General features: G+C 39.2%; 1 protein-coding gene across 3 annotated transcripts in view; it reads right to left on the reverse strand.

Annotated features, from left to right (window-relative positions):
• TBK1 (TANK binding kinase 1) overlaps nucleotides 1-21437 on the reverse strand; it is a 3544425-nt gene that overhangs the window by 244855 nt on the left and 3278133 nt on the right. The gene's annotated exons all lie outside the window — the stretch shown is intronic.

Here is a 21437-nt window from a genome sequence, read left to right on the forward strand (position 1 = left end):
GCGTCTGCATATCCTCCCCGCGGTCGAGTGGCGTTCGAAAGACATGCATAAATGGGCGTGCCTTCGTTGAAGGTTGGGCGTTGGACTGGCACCTCGGCACCGTAACAATCGACTGCCATTCATTAGCGGACCAGAGTTCCGATGTGACGACCCCTAACCAGAAAAAGCTGAAAGAAAAACAAACATTATCTTATCGAAGTTTCAGAATATCGAATCTGATATGGTCGACACCATATCATCGAATTCTGAAACATCGAAAGATAAAAAAAAATGCCTAAAAACAAAAATAAATAAAAACTTACCTTTGCAAGCGGGGGGTGGCAATCCTCCCCTGCCCCCCACACCCCCCTACTTAAATATACCAACTCCGAGACCACACTACATTGAACTAAACGGAAATCTTCCCTTACAGAGATTTCAGTTTAAATGTTCAATGTTTTTTGCTTTCGCTAATCTGGTGCAGACAATATCAGCTTCGATATTGTTGGCCTTCGACAACGTGAAGTAGACCCTGTAATACTCCTATTCTCCCTGTAAAGAAGCCAGGAAAGGATACTTATAGTTTTGTGCATAACCTGAGGGTTACAAACAATGCAGTATTACCAATTTTTCTGTGGTTCCAATCCAGCAACAATACTGAGTTGCATACCACCTGCAGAAAATATTTTTCTCTGACAGATCTGTATTCAGTATTCTTTTCTATACCTATCCACCCTGGAAGTCAGTTTCTGTTTGCCTTTACTTATAAGATACAGCAGTATACAGAAACACAGTTAACACAGGGATACACTGAATCTCTTTCATTATTTTATCAAGTTCTAAAAACAAATTTGTAAAATGTGAAATATCCAGTTGTATCTATGTAGTGCAATATGAAGATAATTTACTAATAGCACCTGATACTTTTAGCAGAGTCAGCAGGATACAATACAATGTAACCTAAAAAAATATCAGTAGTTAAATTTAGTGCCCATCAAAAGGGTACAGATACTGTTTCAAAGGGAAATAATTTATCAGATCAAGCTGCTAAGTAAGTTGTAGAAGGACTTTGTGCAAATTCACATGTGATGTTATTGCAAGAATCTAACAGTGATGATGTGTTTGATTTTAAGAGAATGTCAGTTTTCCAAGCTAAAGCATCACAGGGAGAAGTTCAGAGGTGGCTTAAAGACAGACACAGTAAATCCGACGATGGGTTACGGTGACATCAGGACGACTGACTGGTGTCACCTGTCTACCTGCTACCTTACCTGGTAAGGGGATATCATTTACCAGCCCATGCAGGTAAGACAGCATTATTTAGTCAAATTACCCAAAGTTGGTATGCCCCTCACATCTATTATTTGATACTTCAGTATGTTAATAATTGTACAGTACGTCTAACATACAATGTTAGCAAACATTTAAATGTTAAAGCACCACCTTGGGGACCTTTTGTTAATATGCAGCTGGACTTCATCTAGATGCCAAAGGTCAATAATTTATAATTTATATTGGTGGTGTTAGGCATGCTTTCTGTACAGGTGGAAGCCTACCGATGTCATACGGCAGATTTTGTGACAGTCATTAAGAAACTACTTTTTTAATTTATTCCTAGATTTGGTTTATCTTCTGCTATCAATAGTGCTCAGGAAACACATTTTAATAATCCCCTGACCAGACAGCTATGCAAGATTTTTAATACTAAGTTGAGTCTTCACAGTCATCTGGATTAGTGGAGAGGGCTAATAAGAACCTTAAAAATAAGATTTCAAAGATTAGTGCTGAAACAAACCTTAAATGGCCATAGGCACTTCCCTTAGTATTAATGAGTATGAAGAGGATATTGAATACTAAAAGGAGATTGAGCCCTTATGAGATATTAATGGAGAGACCCATGTCCCTTCCAGCTATACCCCCTGTACTAAATGAAGAATTAACTCTAACTGATGATGTTATGCTGTCTTAATGTACAAAACTTATTCATTTCTTGCAGCAGTACCATAGAACTGTACAAGAAGCTTTTCCTCAACTTCCTGACCAGCCTTGTCATCAACTGCGGCCCAGTGATTAGGTTTATGTTAAAACTTTCCAAACAAAGAACTGTTTGAGTCTGAAGTGGAAAGGCCCTTTCCAGGTTCTGCTTACAACCTTTACTACCATCCACTGTGCAGGACTACCAACATGGATACACTCATCACATTGCAGAAAAACTTGTCGTGTGGGGACCCCAGATGAATCATCTTTGTCAGCAAAGGACAAATCATGTGGTCCAGTAAAGGATTAAAAGAGAAAATCAACTCAGATGGAAGAAACTGATGACTCCAGTGACAGAAGGTATCGTTACTTTGTTTTTGTTTTTTTTTTTTTGCTGCTTCCTTTGATAAACTGGTCAAGAGAAAACTAATTTCTGTTGGTTCTTTGAAATTACACTGTGGACTTAAATGTGACAAACTGTTGGGTGTGTTTGCATATACCACATTATTATAAGGCAGGGATTCTCATGATTCCAATCCCTGCATTTCACGTGACATCTGAAACTGAACTTAGTGACATTAATCTAACGTGGCATAATGTGACTGACATTTCAAAGACTGTCTCTCTTCAGCTTGCAACCACAAATCATGGAGACATATGTAATACCAGAAATGGGATTGTACCTGTGGGAACCAGTAGATGCAATGACAGTAGATGTGAAAGTGTGTTGAACCCTTCATATTTATAAAGCTATGACTTGGGACATGGCATGGGCATGAGAGAGGATCATTACCACATTTGCAGTGATCATGCCTACCCATGGTTGCCTACAAACTGGTCTGGATGTTGTTTTGTAGGTTATATCACTCCTGCTATTCAACTTTTAAAGAACCCTCCAAGCAGGCAGACTGACAAATAATTGGGCAATTCACTGGGCAGAGCAACTATTTTCAATCTTTACTCCTGGGTATGGAGTGAAAAAGACAAAGCTTGAAATTGCCATGCTTGCTCAAATTCTTCAGGAGGTAGCAAACCATACTTTACATCATATCAGGATGGCAAAACAAGAAATGACTGAAATTTGAACTGATATTAAAAAATCAGCTACCACTTGACATAATGTGAGCTGCCAAGAGGGGGGGGGGAGTCATGTGCCCCAATAGGAAGTCATTGTTGCTTCTATATTAGTGACTACCTCGATGAATAAGAAAAGTTAGTTTCATGGAGTAAAAAGCCAATGATCTGGACAATACAGCTAAACAGTGGACAATTTCTGGATGATTGGGCAGTGCATTTGTTTAACCTGGGAACAAGTATACTTTGTGGTATCATTACAATAATTAGTATTACTCTTTTAGTTGTTTTAATATTTTCTGTTCCAAAGGTTGTGATTACAAAATATTTACTCTCACCTGCACGCACAATACCACTTATAAAATAATCTAATGATGAACAAATTATTGAAGATAATGAATATTATTATGCTGAAGCATATTTTATCAGATTAAGAAGAATCAGGACATAACTGTGGATGACACGAGTAGTGTCAGAGGGAGGACTTTTATGGAAGGCTATGTCTCATGTTTATACTTCACAAAATGCATATTAACTTGTAGTTTATTCACAAATGGGTCAAATAAAATGTTTATAATATGCTTATGTCATAAGAAAAATGAAAAACAGATGCATGATTATGCAAGATACAGTTTCATATAAGTAGTAGCTTTATATTTCATGTGTCTTACAATTGCATTCTCTGACAGATAGTTGAAGGCAAAGTAAGTGCTGAAGGAATTAAGGGATGTTATGCTATATTTGTGCTTGAAAAATTAGTGAATTTTGTCAGGTATCCATGGGAACCAAATTAGTTAACATTGCTCTGGCCTTCTCAGGCTGGGAAATGAGTCTTTACAAGGATGTCTATGAGATAAGTGTGTACTGGTACTGAGAGTTACAAAGTTGTAGGCCAATAAATCTTAAGTACAGGTGGTCTATGTTTTAAAAAGGCATATTTGTCAAGTGTTCACGTGAAGCTCTAAGCGAGGATCACGAGGACATAAAATATTTTAAAATTTTATTATCTGTTAAAAACTATGTAATGTCACAATTCTGCATGCATGAAATTGATAACAAAAAGGTACAAAAATTGAAGGTTTTCTTTATTCTTGAAGACTGATCTGAAAATTTAAGTAAGCAGTCTTCTAGCACTGTTCATGGAATAAACAAGTACTTTGTACATCCTGAAATATTATTCTTGACTCTAGACTAAAAGGTAAAACTTTTAACTTACTTGTGAACTTTAACACTACAAAGATCAAATTATTCCTTTCTGAAGAAACCAAAATATTTACACGTTGGAGGAGGCATCCATTTTTGTTAACAACAGTAAAATCCTTAATAATGAAGAAATGGAGCGGAACAGTACATCTCTGAAGAGACAGAGTGAGCTGAATTCTTGAAAAACTGCTTCTAAAACTAAAAACCGTAAAAAAAAGACTATTATTCACTGATTGCTGGACTACTATTTTCTGAAACAACAGATATGCCTTTTAAGTAAAAGGTCTGTAATGAACTTTAAGCCTCAAAACATATGTAAGTATGTACTTAGATTTTAAGTTAAAGAATTGTTCGTGATACGGAAAATAAAGAGTTAGTTTTATTGTTTTACTATATTCACAGTGAAAGACTTGGTATATTTCATTTAACTAAACTTATAAGTGTGTTTCTAAATGTTAAACAAATACTTTCTATAAGCAAATGTCATTATATTATAAGCAAAAGAACTGGTAACTTTAAAGCTACATAAGTTAAGAATTTTATTTTATTTATTCAATATCCCTCAGTTTGGGCATTGCTGAGTTAACTGAATGTCAGATCTAAGTAATACGCTAATTGGAAGTGTTAAAGTACTGGTGACTTTTGTTCTTCTTATTGCTATGTAACACATTCCTTTCACGGGTCATTTATGAAACAGCATACACACTGAGAAAGCTTCAGAACAAAAGAATGTTCCAACTCTTCAGAATGTTACAATTTTCCTGCCTTCAGCTGTGCTGAAGAAAATATAGGTCAAAGCTCATTATGGATATCTGTGAAAGAAGAAAAATTACTTTCTATTTATTTTTTCTTTTCTCAAGTATATATGTTTGAAATCTACTCAAAATAACACCCCTTTTCTTAGAAGTGAAGCATTGGTAAGACAAAAGCTATAGTAATGTTACAACATATAATATATATAACATATAGTAATGTAACAAAATTTGCTAAGATTTTAAATGTTAACAGCTTAAGCTGCAGTGTTCTTAACTTTAACTATAGATATTAACTGTACATAAACTGAAGGAAGTAAACTCAGATGATTGTTACTGATTATAACAGCTTAAAATAAAAAGAATGATAAACTTACAAAGGAAACCAGCAACTGCTGTGTGCTCTGAGTTGTCATTTTCACATGCTGCAGCCAGATTCTGATGTCAGCATGTAAAGCTTAGATCAGAACAGTAGTTCACGATGGCGAAACACACAATCAAATTAAATAAACAGGGATCCTTTCATATATAGTCAAGAGTGGTGCAATACTAGCATTAATGAGAGTAAACATCTTATGAATATGCATATACACAAGGAATGCAATATCTACTATGTAAGAGTACCAAAAGAGCATTATCAATACATTAAGAAATGTGTACAAATACTAATATATTTAATAGAGAAATGACGATTAAATACTCTCCCCCTCTTTGATGGGAGATTTTAGAAATACAACATATGTATAGAATTAGGTAGAATACTAGTGGGAAAATAAGACAAAATAAATTTAAATAACAAACTGCTTTTAAGAAAGATGTCTATTGCTTATACCTGTATACGACAGAAATGTAAATGTACAAGATCTCATATACTTTACATAGAAAATCGTATAAAGTTTTTCAAAATAATATGAAAGCTGAAATTTGGACTTTGGTCACGTGAACTTTGAAGCTTTTACATGCTGAATTTTATTGGATTCACTAAAACTACATGAAATAATTAATTTCATAAGTCAAAGTTGAAATGTGAGTGTTTTATTGATTCAGTACATAAAGCAGATTTTTAAATATGTTTGAATCCAGGAAAGCAGAATGGGATTTAAGTTGAACACTGTAACTTTGGGATGCAATATAGACTGCAATTCTTTTTTTTTTTACTCCATCAAAATAGTGGTGAGATATTCTCTCTGATCTCAGTAATGTGCATATTTTAGTAGTTTAATAAGCTAACAATTTTTTCAAATATTCTGATATTTGATGTGTTAAGAGTATTACAGATATTTGAAATATAGGCACTTGTAATTTATGTGACGCCTGTGCCCTGGCCCAGCAATCAAGGAGCCTCAATCCTCACCACTACACCAGAGAGGGTGTCTTATATAGGAGGAAAGAATGACAGATACACACAGTAAAGTGTAATTTCCCTGAAGAGCACACAAAGCTCACAGTCAAATCCAAGGCTGGTCACTCCCTTGCTCCCCAGGTCCCCAATAAGATTCCCCACTGGCACAGCTATAGGGTCTAGATCTCAGCCTAGTGGGCAAGCTAAAATCTCCAGCACCCTCTCTGTCCAACCAGTGTTTCGTGTCCCTGCCCAAGTAGCTGGCACACAGACACTTTGAGATAAATGTTTACACAACCACACATACGCTGCTGGGGAAGGCTGGCACAGGTTCTCCAGCTATGCCCCTTTTACTCAGACTATATAGTAGTACCAGCTGCCACCACCCAGTAATAATTATCAGCTACTCAAAGGCCGTCCAATGATTACTGTGCAATATTATCATCTCATTGGTAGATCTGACTAAACAGTCTCAATGCTTATTAGAGTGACCTGGTACAGGATCCTTATATACATGCAATGTACTCTTACAGCTTAACTTATCTCTACACAAAACAGCCACAGTTAAAATGATTTAAAATATTTAATAAATAATTAAAACCAAAAGATAATACTTTTTACTACACAGTGCTAGTCAAAAGAGTTCAGAGATCACACATAAATACTTAAAATAAATCAGTAGTACAGTTCTGACATCACAGAAAAACATTTAGTCTAAACTTTCTAATTCCTAGCTACTTCTAGGAGAAAACACAGTTTTAACATACTACTTACATAAAGAGAGCATAAGGCAGTGCTGAGTTGGATAGTCTGATAAAACATTACATCATTTCACACTTTCCTGGTGTTCCCAGGCTGACAGAAACTGCATTTACATTCCTTTACACTTAGAGCAATAAAGGACATTCCACATGTAAATTCTGGTCATTAACTTTAGCCTTAAAACAATAGGCAGGATGCCTTCATCTAGCCGGACTGCAGCTGACTTGTAAACATCAAAGGCAGTGATGAAATAATTTTAATTTCAAAGGACCAACAAGAAATGCTGGACTTAGCTTTCTTTACAGCAGATGGCAATGTTGCCACATTGTTTTAAGTTTAACATTTCACAGTATTTACAAATGATATAATTATGTACCAAATTCTATTAGACTAGGCTGGCAGCCTTCACCATCTCTACCAGTCTTCACATTTTAAAAACTAATTCTTTTGCTAGAGCTATAAAATGTGTGTGTCTTTTGACATGATAAATATATGTGTATAGTGATGTTTCTTTTGTATTGTAGTTTAGTATGATAAGATTACCTGTGACCTGTAAGTTTACAGATGTCTTTATCTCTTCAGGCCCCACTCTGTTATACTTATTTATTTAGAGATCTAGTTATAATAATGTTGAATGAATGAATAACTTAGGAATATTATATGGGTAGTTTATACTACTACTATATAAATAGGCATATAATATACAATTTGTTAGATTAATGTCTATGATTAAAAGAAAAAAAATATCAAACTTGTATGTAGTAATGGGGGAATAGTATTAAATGGCAAACTATATAACTCAATTAACAGACTCATTATTTTGACCTATATATATTAATTATCTGTAACTCATGTTAGCTTTTGGCTGTTTTTTTGGATGAATTTTAGGTGTTGCTACACAGAGCGAAAGTTTAGTACTTTGACTATTCAATAGGCAGACTAGGAACTTTGGTATAGATGGTAGGTTGTATTTTATTAGTATTATATACAGTTACAGTTGTAGACTTGCCTTTATTTTTTGTTATTTTTTAATTTTAATAGTTTAGTTTGTAGATAGGAAAAATTAAAAAATCTAGAATGTCAAGACAGTGCTAGAGGAATACATTAGAGTCTTATATATAATTAAATAAAAATGGTGGATAAATGTGTCATATTATCTTTTAAAAGAAATTTTGTTAAATTCACAATATGGATAGTTTTAATCTATTATCTATTAATGTAAATGGACTAAATAATGGTAACAAAAGGAAAGCATCAACAAGATATCTAACATTAAATAAAAGGAGACACTATATTCTTGCAAGAGACTCACTTGACAGATAAAGATCTACAATATTTAAATAACTTATATTATGAAATTTTATTATCTGTTTCTTTTAATAAGAAGAGGAGAGGAACTGGTTTACTTTGGAGAAAATTTGCTGTAATGCCAAAGGTCATTGAATCCTTTAATGATGCTAAAGGAATGTATACATTTTAATAATTAAATAATGGCAAACTGTATACATTAGCTAATTTTTACTGGATCCCTGGAATAGGTGCAAGAGTGGCCAAATATCACTTGAACTTACTACCAAGTCATTGGAAGGTTAGTTTAATTTTAGCAGGAAATTTTAACTGCTTATATAGTCCAGAAGATACAATTAAACAGAAGAAAGCTAAAAGCACTAAGTAGATGGATTAGTAATAATAATTTAGTTGATTTACTAGCAAAAGTTATGCCTCTATAGATTTACTTAATATATTGAATTATTTAAAAAATATTCCTTGTCCTCTGATCACAATGCACAAAGTATTAAAATAGAAATTGATGTAAAGAAATTTCAGATTTATAGAATCCCAGTATATGATGAAATTAAAAGAGTTTAAACGTTACCTTAAGGAACAAATCAAGGATTTTTTTATCTTTGAATGATAATGGTCAGTTTAGTAAAGAGATACTATGGGTCTCCTTAAAATGCTTATTAAAGATAGAATGGGAAGATGAGCTAGCACAGAATGAAAGAATAAGTTGTTAGAAATACAAGATAAAATACACAAAGTGAGGTTTGAATAACAAACAAAGAAATCTATCAAATAGTTTTAATGCATAAAGTGGAGATAGCTTTAGAAAAAATAAAATTTCATAGTTATGCGATGACTTCAAAAAATCTATATAGATTTGCCAACAGAAATCAATACCTGAAATCCTCACAATAATATGCTTACTTCAGATATACAGGAAATGTTTAAAAATTCCATGAGGATCTTAACAAGGATAAAAATAATAATCCTGATGATTACAAAAATGACAATTATTTAAAGAAAAACGTTACTTGTGAACTAAATGACCAACAGATATCTCAGTTGAATAAGCCTATTACACTGATAGACTTTAAAGAAGCTTTAAAAAGGCAAATATGGTAAAGTTCCAGGGATAGATGGTTTAAGTATGGAATTGTATAGTCTGTTTCCATTAAATATTTTTGAAAATATGTGTGATGTTTTCAGGATAATTCAGGGCGGCAAAGTAATTCCTTCCTCATGGAAACTTTCTGTAATCTCACCTATACTTAAGGAAAGGATAATAAGTCTCCTCATATACCTATTTCATTACTAAATGTAGAGTATAAAATATTTACTTCCATTTTCATCACAAGATTAAGAGATATAATAGATTAATAACAAAGATCAAACATGATTTATGATCAATAGATTAATGTACGATAAAATGAATAGGGAAGTAACTATCCTAGATTTAGCAAATGGTATGAACAAAAAATTGGCCCTAATTAGCTTAGATACCAAGACAGGTTTTGATTCTGTAGATTGGAACTACTTGTTTTAAAACTTTAGAAAGTGTCTGCATTTTCAGAACAGTTTATTGGAATATTAAAAAACTTCCAAAGCATATGTTAAACTTGGATTTTGCATTTATTTATTTTAAATTTGTTTACCGGGAAAAAGTCAGACTGGGCAGAGCTGCTCATATTCAGTGGAGGCCCAGGGAGAAAAGCTCCATACAGTAATAAACTACAGTAGTAAAATACAGTAATAAAATAGACAGTAAGTAGAGGTAACATTTACACTACTACTGTTAGATTAGGGACTTCCATTTTAAAGTAGTTATTAGACATTAGACAGGCTAAAGGTTAAAATAAATTGTGTTTCATTTATGCATAAAAGACAGTTAAGCAGAAAGGAAAATAAGCTTGATAGCCAAGCATGGAAGACAGTTTATTAAAAAGGAAAGATAAACATAAAGTCTGCAGACAGAATGTTCTTATCTCAAGGAAAAGATATAATCTTGTCAGCTGCAGAATGCCCCTAATGGAATGTTCAAATAAGCACAAACAAAGCCTGAGACCAAGGTTAAAAAAAGTAAATAAGAAAATATACTGCACAGAAGCAATCTAATTTGTTGCATTCAGGACAGCAGTTCAGTTAAGGTTAGTACGTTCATTAGACCTGTTATTTGAGAGAAGATGTCAAACACTCAACCATGAACACAGAAAACAGGTCATCTAGAAACTATGTCACTTTACGTTGTTCAAGACCATCAGAATATGTTGTGCACAACTTGAATTATCAGTACTGTTAATGGAGACAGTATTCGGATATTGTGAACATCTAATAAAACCTTACTAAATAAACGACAGTGTTTGGAGAATTCACTCTGAAAAGAGCACAAGACTTGGTCCATAAAGGAGAGACTGGCACCTGTTCAGCACAAGCTTGGGTAATTAAGACTTTCGTTCCTCAGTCTCATTGCATCCAATGTTTCCAGCTAATTATGGTAGAGTACTGTATTAACAAACCTTACAATGGCACCCACACAAGCCTGCTGTCTGGGGAGAAATTTATACTTCTTGTAACCCAGCAAGCAGCTGAACCCTTTCACATCCAGTTTCCAATACAGCATATATTCTTTAGTTCTCAGTAACTGTTTATACAGCAGAAGTACTACAACAGCACTCTGGAGAACAGACCACTCTTTCAGTGACGGTATCGTTGATTTCCAGACTTAGTTACACTAAGTGTGTTCTACAGAAATCTACAGAATAGCAGTGTTTTGTTCATCTTCATGTGTTCTTTCTACAGCCTATAAAATAACACTGTTTTCATTAAAGTTCAACTATGTATGTTCTAAGGAACTTCAACAAAAACAGCTGCAGTAAGTAAAATTTTCACGTACAGTTTTACTGCAATAGCCAGCTTAACTTCAAAGTTTCATTAACAGTTTAGAATGACAGCAAATGTTTCATAACAGACTTTTCAGCAGCATACCAGTATTGTTCCATAAATAAAGCTATGAACCGTATACAGAATAAGCTAGAAATTATGGCATGACAAGTTTCTCATTAAACAGTATTACCTCATGCAAAAAAATGGACACAGCATACTTCAAATAAGCCTCACATAACTTCAGCAGACCAATATTAAATCAAAACAGTGTTCCTTCAAAACATAACAGACATTCCCCGGGATTCATGAAGCTTGTGCCAGGCGCAGGCGTAGCGTAGGCGGTCTAACGCCAAATATGGTAGCCGAGCGATTCAGGTACGATCCGATTCCATGTGCACTACCAGCGTACGCCACAGCTGCGGAGCTCTCGGCGCATGTATGCTAATCACCCCATGCGCAGTAGTGCAGCATGCACATGAAGGTACATAGCGCTTCATGAAGTGGTGCAGGCATACAGAAATGTAAACCAAAAAAATGGTTTACATTTTTTCAAACAGAACACTGGAGCCATGAAAGCGGACCAAACTTACGTATTACAAAGTTAACATATGCCAATGGCTAAATATACAGCCAATGGCATAAAAAAAATACACAACACATAAAAAATAATATTTAATGTCATGGCCACACTAACGCAAAGTACAACAGCAGGGCACGTGTGCGCAAACGGAACACAAAGAAAATATATATAGATGTCATAAAACTGCAATGTAACACAAATCATGATTTCGCCATAATAGTCAATGGTATGCATGCTACACCACAACCAAGGCGCAAGGGTTGCTAAGGGTCTGTGACAGTGTTCGGCGTGGTAACTATGAATTAGAAGTCAATGCCATGCAAATGAGGCAAGTAATACTGAATCGCAAACACCTTGCCAATGTAAGGCTGTACCACATGGCATAGCCGTATAACACCGAGGAGTGGCCTGGAGGTATACATGACATCAGCAGAGGGGTGTGCCACCGTAGCTGCAAGCACATTGGAGCATTGCTAATCCGGGATGCCCGTTGCTAAGCAAAGCCGCAGGACAGGGGTGTGGATGTAGCCATAGCTTTGCTTAGCTGAGAGCACACAAGGTGACCGAAAGCACATGTGTACGCAGATGACAACGTGCTCAAAACCCGGTAAATGGCTGCGAGCGGCGCGCACCACAGCTGAAACAGGAAGGTTACGGGAAGACAATAAGGAAATGCCGCAGTAGGGTAATTGGAGTACAACTGAGTAATTAACACCTATTAACTCACAGTGGGCCACTGACGGTAGCTAACAAGAATGCTAGCAGCAACCTGCAGAACAGGGAAGGGGAAGTGCCAGACTGCAAAGAAAAGAGAACTGTCACAGCAGAACAAAGCAAACCTGCAATAGATCGGCTATAGAACACATTTCGCAACACAATCCTGGGTTGGGAAAGTAAAAAACAAGAAAGCAGGCTGCTGGATGCATGCCTGACAATGGGAGGGGAATCGGTTTGAAAAGTGAAGGCAAGGGCAAGAGGTGATCCACGGCAGCCAAGTGTAATTCAACACCAAAGGCACCACAATAGCAGTACCTGCGATAAAACACGTAAGTAAGATACCCTGCAGCTCAGATTGTACCTACACACCCTATGACATCATCAGCTTCCAAAACACAATAGTATAAAGTGTGAAGGCACCTCACACACACTCGTGTATTCCCAAACACTGCACCATCGGTGTAAACAGACGGGGAACTTTTACAATGTACATGTTGGGAGCTGCCATAGCTGTGATTCATCAGCATGTGTTGGAGACTGAAGGTGGTGTGGAGGATGATGTGATGCTGACAACCACCTCAGGCACCGGAGGAGGAGAAAAGTGTTCAGACCAAGGGTAACCTACCAGGGGTTAGATGATCTGGAGATAGTAGTGCATTACAGGGTAGACAGGGACATCATACAGCAAATCGTTGAGCTGTGCCAACCATGCCTCAGAGCCAGAAATAACAGAGGGGAACCCATCCCAGTGGACACGAAGGTATGTGTAAGCTTGAGAATACTAGCCACAGGTACCTTCCAAAGGCCAACTGGAGATATGGGGATATCACAGGCATCAGCATCCAGGATACTCCACCCATTCCTGGATGCCATGTTACCACATGCCAATGAGCATATATACTTCCCCTGAACTCAGGAGGAGTTGGCCAGCAATATGCGCCTCTTCCACCATGTGGCAGACTACCCAAAGGTACTGGGTGCAATAGACTGCACGCACATACATATCAAGTCACCACCCGGTGAGCATGGTAGGCGCTACATAAACCACAAGGGATACCACTCCATCAATTGCCAGGTCGTGTGCAATGCCCAGGGCATTATCATGGATGTGTGTGCTGGCAGCCCTGAAAGCTACCACGACTCCCACATCTGGCATGCCTCACAGCTATACCAGGTATTTGTCAGGGGGGACATCCCATATGGCCACCTTGTGGGGGATGTTGGCTATGCACTGGAGCCGTGGATGATGACTCCCATCAGAAATGAGCAAACATCCATTGCAAGAGCACCATAATGAGGCACACTCACAAACCAGAATCATCACAGAGTGTTTGTTTGGGATGCTGAAATCACGGTTCCGTTGCTTGGACATATCTGGTGGACCCTTGCAGTACTCTCCAGGCACGTGTGCCCACACCTTCATAGCATGTGCCAAGCTACATAATATGATCCTGCGGAAACAGCTGCAGCAGGGACATAAAGGTGAAGGCCCTCACAGCCCACTGCAATTGCCAAGGGCACCACAGGCACAGAGGGATTCAGACCGCAAATAACCTGTGCCAGCCCCAGTAGGCAGACGGAGGCGTGCACAGTATGCCCATGCCTTGGAAAAGAGGGAACGTATAGTATATACACTGACAGTGTAGGCCCCTATGGACTGGCACACTTCTCCACCTGCACATACAGTAAAAGGGATGGCACACACACACACACGACCACCTGTAAATTGTCATGTATAGGTGGTCTACTGTGTGCATCCTACATAGGCAGCCCTCAACTACTGCATACACAACTGCTATTGGCGCAAAGTAAGTCAATACCTGAACAGTAAATTAAGCTAACAGCATGTGTTGATACTGTATGTATAGGTTCCTTGGTACATCGGTAGGTACATGCCTAACTGTCAGAGGCCATTCATAAGTCTAGCCAAAATGTGTCTGCTGTCGCCACTCAATTGATTAACTAACTGTCTCTCTGTGGAGCAGAAGCAATTGCGGGATCCCTGGGGTGTAACCACTGTTCCCCACCCACTCTGCAAGGATTCCATGGTGTGTTAATGAGGGGTTCCATATAATGTAATCAGGGATGTAGTTCCAAAGCATGAGGAGTACCCATGACAGGTGTCTGTCACCCCATCATTCTCCAGTTATGGCTGTGGCAAGGTGTAGCACATTACAGTGTGTGGGTCACTGTGACATGGATTCCCATAGCTGGAGCACATCCATTAAGCATCACTTGGACTTACCATTAAGAGGTATCATCCATATGTACACCAACTGAGTTACACATTTGTTTGCAGTATGGAGGAACAGCCGTAGTACACTCTACATACTAAACACCATAACACTTGTACATATCCCAGATGCCTCAGTGTAAAGCCACTGATTGTCTCATGCATGGTCCCGGTTCCACAACCTGCAAGGGCTGTTATGTAATTCTGATGTCCTGAATAATGGATGTTAGCAGGTTTTAGTGCCGGTAAGCGGCGTTTAAACATGACTACACGGATATGCGCAACACAGGTCTAACCTTTGCTGAATATCGCGCAGATCATGGGCAAAGCTGCCCAGAATATCTGAAATGTGAGTTATTTACCCTTGTACTAATAGTGCCTGCTCTGAGAGGTAAAACGACTACCACCAGGAGTAGAACACGCAACCATGTACACAATTCTTCACAATAACCTACCACTAAGCTACCTGAGATGTACCAACGACAGGTGTGTATTGTGACAGGTTAAAACACAAAAGGGTGGAGTTCAGGAAATAGTATACACCGCCATGTACCCAATGAAAGGTGTAATCTCTTTCTCTCTCTCTCTCTATATATATATATATATATATATATATATATATATATATATATATATAAAATATAGAGACAGAAAGGGTGATAGAGAGATATATGGATATACATATATATGCAAATATACAGATAGGTTAACAACATCTACACAACCATGGAGGTACATATAAATAGGATACTACCAAATACTGAATGCTTTACATACCGACGCACGTAATCCCGAGGCTTAAAGACCGAAAGACCACAGTATCGGAACACCAGAACCGCGAGTACTATTATCACGGTGTTAAAGGACATTTAGTTAGTGATTCTGGTGCTGCGGTTCAGGTAGGTACTGTGTGTAAGTGTGTTTCTGATTGCTGTAGTGTGTGTAAGTGTGTGTTCTGAGTGTGGTGTGTGTTTCCGGGGGATTGTAGTGTGTGTGTGTGTGTGTGTGTGTGGGTTTGTTTCATGTGTCTGTTTGTGCTATCTCGGAGGTAGATTATTAAAGTAGGTGTGGTGTGGGGGGCATATCCACCTGGCCATAGGTAGTGTAGGATGGTTTGTTTGGATGTGATGGGTAACAGTGTGTCTGTGTGTGCGTGTGTGTTCTGTGTTTGTGTTAGCTCCGGGAGTTTGACTGTCGCAAGTCTGAGTGTTTGGTATTGTGGGGTTTGGGAGTCTGGGAACGGTAATGTGGCCGTTGGAAGTGTGTGCATTCCTGAATCCATGGGTATGCAGTATACAGCAGCTGAAGTCTTCAAATATGTGCATAACATGGACCATAGCAATCACACATTCCACCACGACTGAATGTTATGAACAAAGGATATGGAGAGTATATATGTCTATACACTATTACAAATATGTGCTATGGACATGAGCCAAAGATAGGGTTACCACCTGTCCCACCTTGCGAGGGGCAGTCCCTCTATGTGCGGTAGTGTCCTGACCAAAATGAGTGTAAATACTAATATCCTACAACCTCGAGACATTTGGCATGTTCCATATTTAATGTAATTGTTGCATAAAATAGTCATCTGTATCTAAAATACCTACATGTAACAAGAAACAGGATAAGCAAGTAAACCACTACAAGAATATAAGCTTTTATATAGGCATATATGTAAAGTTCTATACTTCGTACTGACCGTGGGTATGTGTCAGCCTCTAAAATCCAATGTGTGTCCTGCAAATGTCCCACTACGGCCATTTGAAAAGGTGGCAACCCAAGCCAAAGAGGTTCAGTCACCAACACAACTCCAATGAGTGCAAATATCTGTGACAGAAATACATGAGACAGCTTTCATGTAGCAACATTTCATTACATACAGATGTATTTCCGAAGGGATTGAATAACCAGCATCACCTGCATGCTATACAGGAACCAATTAACAATGGCTTAATGAATAAGACTGCAATTACCATAGTATTAGTCTACTAAAGGACAGGTCTTCAAATAGGGAAGGGGCCCTCACACACACATCGAATATGTATAAATGCAGTTCCTACACACCTGCATCTGCTATTTACACCCACCTGCATCTCCCCCACACCCAAAACAATTGCAATACAGACTGTAATAACATCACAAACATCCACTCACTCTATGACATCTGCAGAAGCCTTAACATACCTTGTCAGAGACACACTATAATGGCCCTATGTGAAATCGTTGCTGTTGTACAATAGAACAGATGCTGATGTTACAGGGTTTGGTTGCAATAATCCCATATCAGATGGCTGATATAACAGCTAGACTCACATGTAGACTATATCCTCTAGCCGTTACACACAATCCACGAAGGCCATGAAGTTAATATATCTCTGCGTGTCTCCATATAGCTGTTGCAATTCATCACAAACAACACATCCAGGCCGTCTTCCTCAAAGGTAGGGCAAAGGGACAATGCCCCAGTGGAGTATTCAATTATACCCCACTGTTGCCATGTCATTGGCTAATGGAGCAGCTGCATAGCTGATGTGCATGTAATCATCTACTCCGGAACACCAACTGGTGGCAGGATACCACATGTTACTGACATCTAAGTATAAAAGGATGGCTTGTCATACATTCAAATCATATGTACATACCAGAAAAACGTTACAACAGAAAACAAATAGGACTTATATTACCATCAACTTGGGATACTAATAAGGTATGTAGAACACTTAGTATGTTAGTGTATGTAGTACCTGTTATGTAATAATTAAAGTGTATGCAATGCATACAGTGGGAAAAGGTATTATGTAGTGATGTATTGTTGAGCATAGTAATGCTCGTAGAAATTGTGTGTACTGCTGTGGGCCACAAGGTAAACACCTCATACACCACAAGGGATGCTATATAAGGACTTTAAACACAACAATTCCACTCCAGCCGCTGTCAGTGGCAGGGTTGGTCCAACAAGTACGTGCCATAACAGGGGATAGTATATGTTGATATACTGTAACAGTAGGCATATGTATGGGTGTATAACTGAGAATAACATGTCTAAGGTGGTCCTGCTGTGCAATTATGATTTGCATTGTGGGATATTGTGGCAAAAATGTGAAATGTACAGTATTGTAGGTAGACATGTCTAACATTTTACATAGCATTACTGTTATGTTATGCAAACATCAGGTATGTCTATTGCATGTACAATACACAATAACAGGATACATATGACTTGTAGTCACCAGACAGAGTATCAGCATGACAACTAATTGAAATGGAACAGCTAGTCAATTATCTATGCACAAAGGACATGTAATAGCTTCACAGGTTCATAGTTAGGTACTATGCTGTTTGGCCAAGGCCATTCATAAGCCTAACTACAGTGTTTTCACTTGCGGCACCTCCCTAGGTTAGTGTCCTGTGCCTGTGAACAGCAGAGCCATTAATTTCCTGTGCTTCTGTACAGCAGAGTCACTGCAGTGATCTCTGGTGTACAGGTCTGTCTCCCATCCACCCATCGAGGTATCTCTTGAAGAGTGCTAGTGAGGGTCCCTGCCCGATGTACATAGGAATCATGTTCCAAAGCATGGTGAGTGTCCGGGTCAGGAATGCATCCCTCCAGCACGTCCTAGTCATCATTGCATTTAGGTACATATCCCAGAGCATGCGTCTCTCAGGGGCTTTTGCTTATGTAGAGCATATCCATCAATATTGTTTTGGACATGGGCCTTGTATGTTCAGCAGAGATCACCTCTGAGTATGCGGTATGCAAACGAGTACAGTTGGGGTTTCTGTAGTTGGGCTGCATCCGTCATCCTTCGGAGGTCAGTATTCCTCTTGGTGAGGTAAAGTTGTGGTATTTAAAGCCGTTGCTGTTGTCTCGTAAGGTACATGCCAAATGGCGTGTTGTACCCTTTAATGTGTTTCATAAGTCATAAGTAAAGAGGCACAGTGGCGGCCTTTGTTCTGGCTACAAACTCATTAGAGATTAGGGGGCCACGTAGAAGGATATCCACACCACCTTAGCAATATGGTTATCAAAGGAGTGAATGCTATCTACTTGGGTTCTAAGATCCCTTATTACATCTTATATATGTAGGGGACTACCACCTATGTGATAGTCTGCGGAGGATTGGTGTAATCCAAAGGGGATGTCTATGCACCTTGTGGCATGCAGCTTGAGGCCATGTTACTGACACCAGGTATCCGTTCCAATGACACTTTTATGGAGGGTGTCTGTATCAGCTGGGGAATCAATCATGGCCCCTAGTTTGCAGTCGTCTGCAAACCTATTCAGGGTAAGTCCTCCTGTGCTAGCCTGTACCTCAGAGAAGCATATACCGAACATGAGTGGCCCTATGACCAAGGCCTGGGGAGCGCCAATTGTAACTGATTAACCGTAGGACCTAGGATATGTTACCCTCACTGTGTGGGTTCTGTCCGTGAGCCACTTTGCATAACATCTCGTGACGTAGGGGTTAATGTGCAGGTGAATGTGTATGTTGACAATACCAGAATGGGGAATGGTGTTGAAAGCCTTTGAGAGGTCAAGGTAGGCTGTGTGGACCTCCTTACCCTCATCTACTGCCATGGTAACTGTCTCAAAGGACTCCACCAGGTTTAGGAGGCATGATCTGGCCCTAACAAATCCAAACTGGGTGGGATCAAAGGTTTGGAGGCCACCAATGTCTCTGTGAATGAGATCCATGATAATGTGCTCCATAGCCTTGCAGAACAGTCTAGTCAGGCGTATAGGGCAATATTTCCCCTGGTCCATTGTGGCACCACCTTAGTGGACTGTGATAACTAATGCTGTGTGCCATTCAGGGGACACAATGCCTGATGCAAGGCTATTAGTGAATATGGTGGCCAAGTGGGGAGCCAGTTCATTCTGAAGTTCGTGGAAATCGCAGCCTGGGATGTTGTATGGTCACATGGATGCTGTGTTCCTGGCTTTAGAGAGTGCAGCTTTGAACTGCGTAGTTGTGATCGCAGGGACTCTGCATAATTCCTGTGTAGATATGGGCCCTTTAGGGTGTGAGAGTGCTGTAAAGTTAGCACTGAACCTACCTGCCAGGATGTTGCCAATATCAGTCGGTTCTGTAATGTTCGTGCCTTACTGCTGTATGTCAGAGCAGATGTGGGTATCGCCATCGAGAGTAGTGACATACCTCTAGAACGCTTTGTGGTAGTCCTTGGAATTAGTCGTGGTTATGTTTACGTAGCTAGCTTTGGAGGATGTGATAAGGGATCTCAGATTCTTACTGAGGCTGACCACGGAGCTCCTCTACTCATGGGATTGTACTCTACTTTGCAACAGTCTCCTCCTCCTGTTGTATATTATGTCCATGGCAGTGGACCACCAGAGTGGCGTCTGTTTTTTGGTGGGTACCGTCATGGTTATGTTTGGGATAGTATGATACATGCAGTCGTGTAAGTGCTAATTAAGTGCAGTTGTGTATGATTCAGCGGTTGTAAATGTATTGTCCATCTGCATGGGTGTCATGACATTTACTACTGCTGTCATAAGAAGCCTGAAGTTGGCTTTGTAGAAATATTGTACTGTGTTTTCCGTAAAGGGTGTGGTGCCGGAATGTGGATAACAAGGGTGATTAGCGTACATTCGGATCTGACCAATGAGGAGAGAACCCCAGGTGTGGAACACCAGTCACACAAGTTGGTAATGACCAGGTCTAGGATATTGTTGGCCCTGGTGGTGGTGTGGATAGGTTGATCCAGGCGATTGGAGGTTATGAATCCCAAAATGCATTGGCCTAATGTGTCGGTACATGAGTAGGTATCCCAGTTAATGGTGGGGTAGTGTCAGTTGCACATCAGTAGTGTGTCTGTTTGAACCCTACTTTCCAGTACACCAAGAAGTGAGGACCGTTAACCGTGGGGTATGGTGGGGGATCTGTAGCAAGCTACAATTTGTATAGCAGTTATGGCCAGAGTTGGTTGCACTTGGATAACCTCTCATGCATTGTGCTAAGCAACCAGTCCGGAGGTGTGGATATCCTTGGGAAATATGGACACACCTCCACCGTGGGTGTTCCGGTCCTGGTTACTTGACTGAAAGGTGTGGTATGAGTAATAGCCTGGTAGTGCAGGGGTGCTCTCAGGAGCCTAGCAGCAGGTCCCAGACACTGCAGAGATATCGAATTGGTCCATTACAAGGAGTGCCTCGGGTGAGTGCGTTTGAGATGAAGATGTCAAGCACTGAGTAGCATTACCCTCAGGTTTTGCTTGCTTGTTCCTGTTATGGTGGTGAATATGTTATTTGAACTGTGCCTAAAACAGGCACTATAGGAGCAGCAACAGCCTTAGCCATTAACCGGAATCCCAGGGCCGACAGGTGTAGGCCATCTGTGCCAAAGCATCATGTTCTGTCGACCATGTCATTCCAAGCAGACAGATACTGGATACCCTTGGAATGACATCAGAAGCATAGCTAATTGTTGAAGTAAATCATTTTATCCTTGTACTGCGTTATCAGTCTGGACGATGGCAGAATGCTACTCAGGGCTAGGGTGATACCTGCCTGGGCTACAAGATCGGAGAGCTATTCCATGTCTCTTTCTATGTAGTCCAGGAAGGTACATCTCAGGGCATTCACACTAACATGGAGAATGACACAGTCATATTGTACCTGTTGAGGAGTGA

Source organism: Protopterus annectens, chromosome 11.part0, assembly GCF_019279795.1.
Source record: "Protopterus annectens isolate FY-2018-M chromosome 11.part0, PAN1.0, whole genome shotgun sequence".
NCBI lineage: Eukaryota > Metazoa > Chordata > Ceratodontiformes > Protopteridae > Protopterus > Protopterus annectens.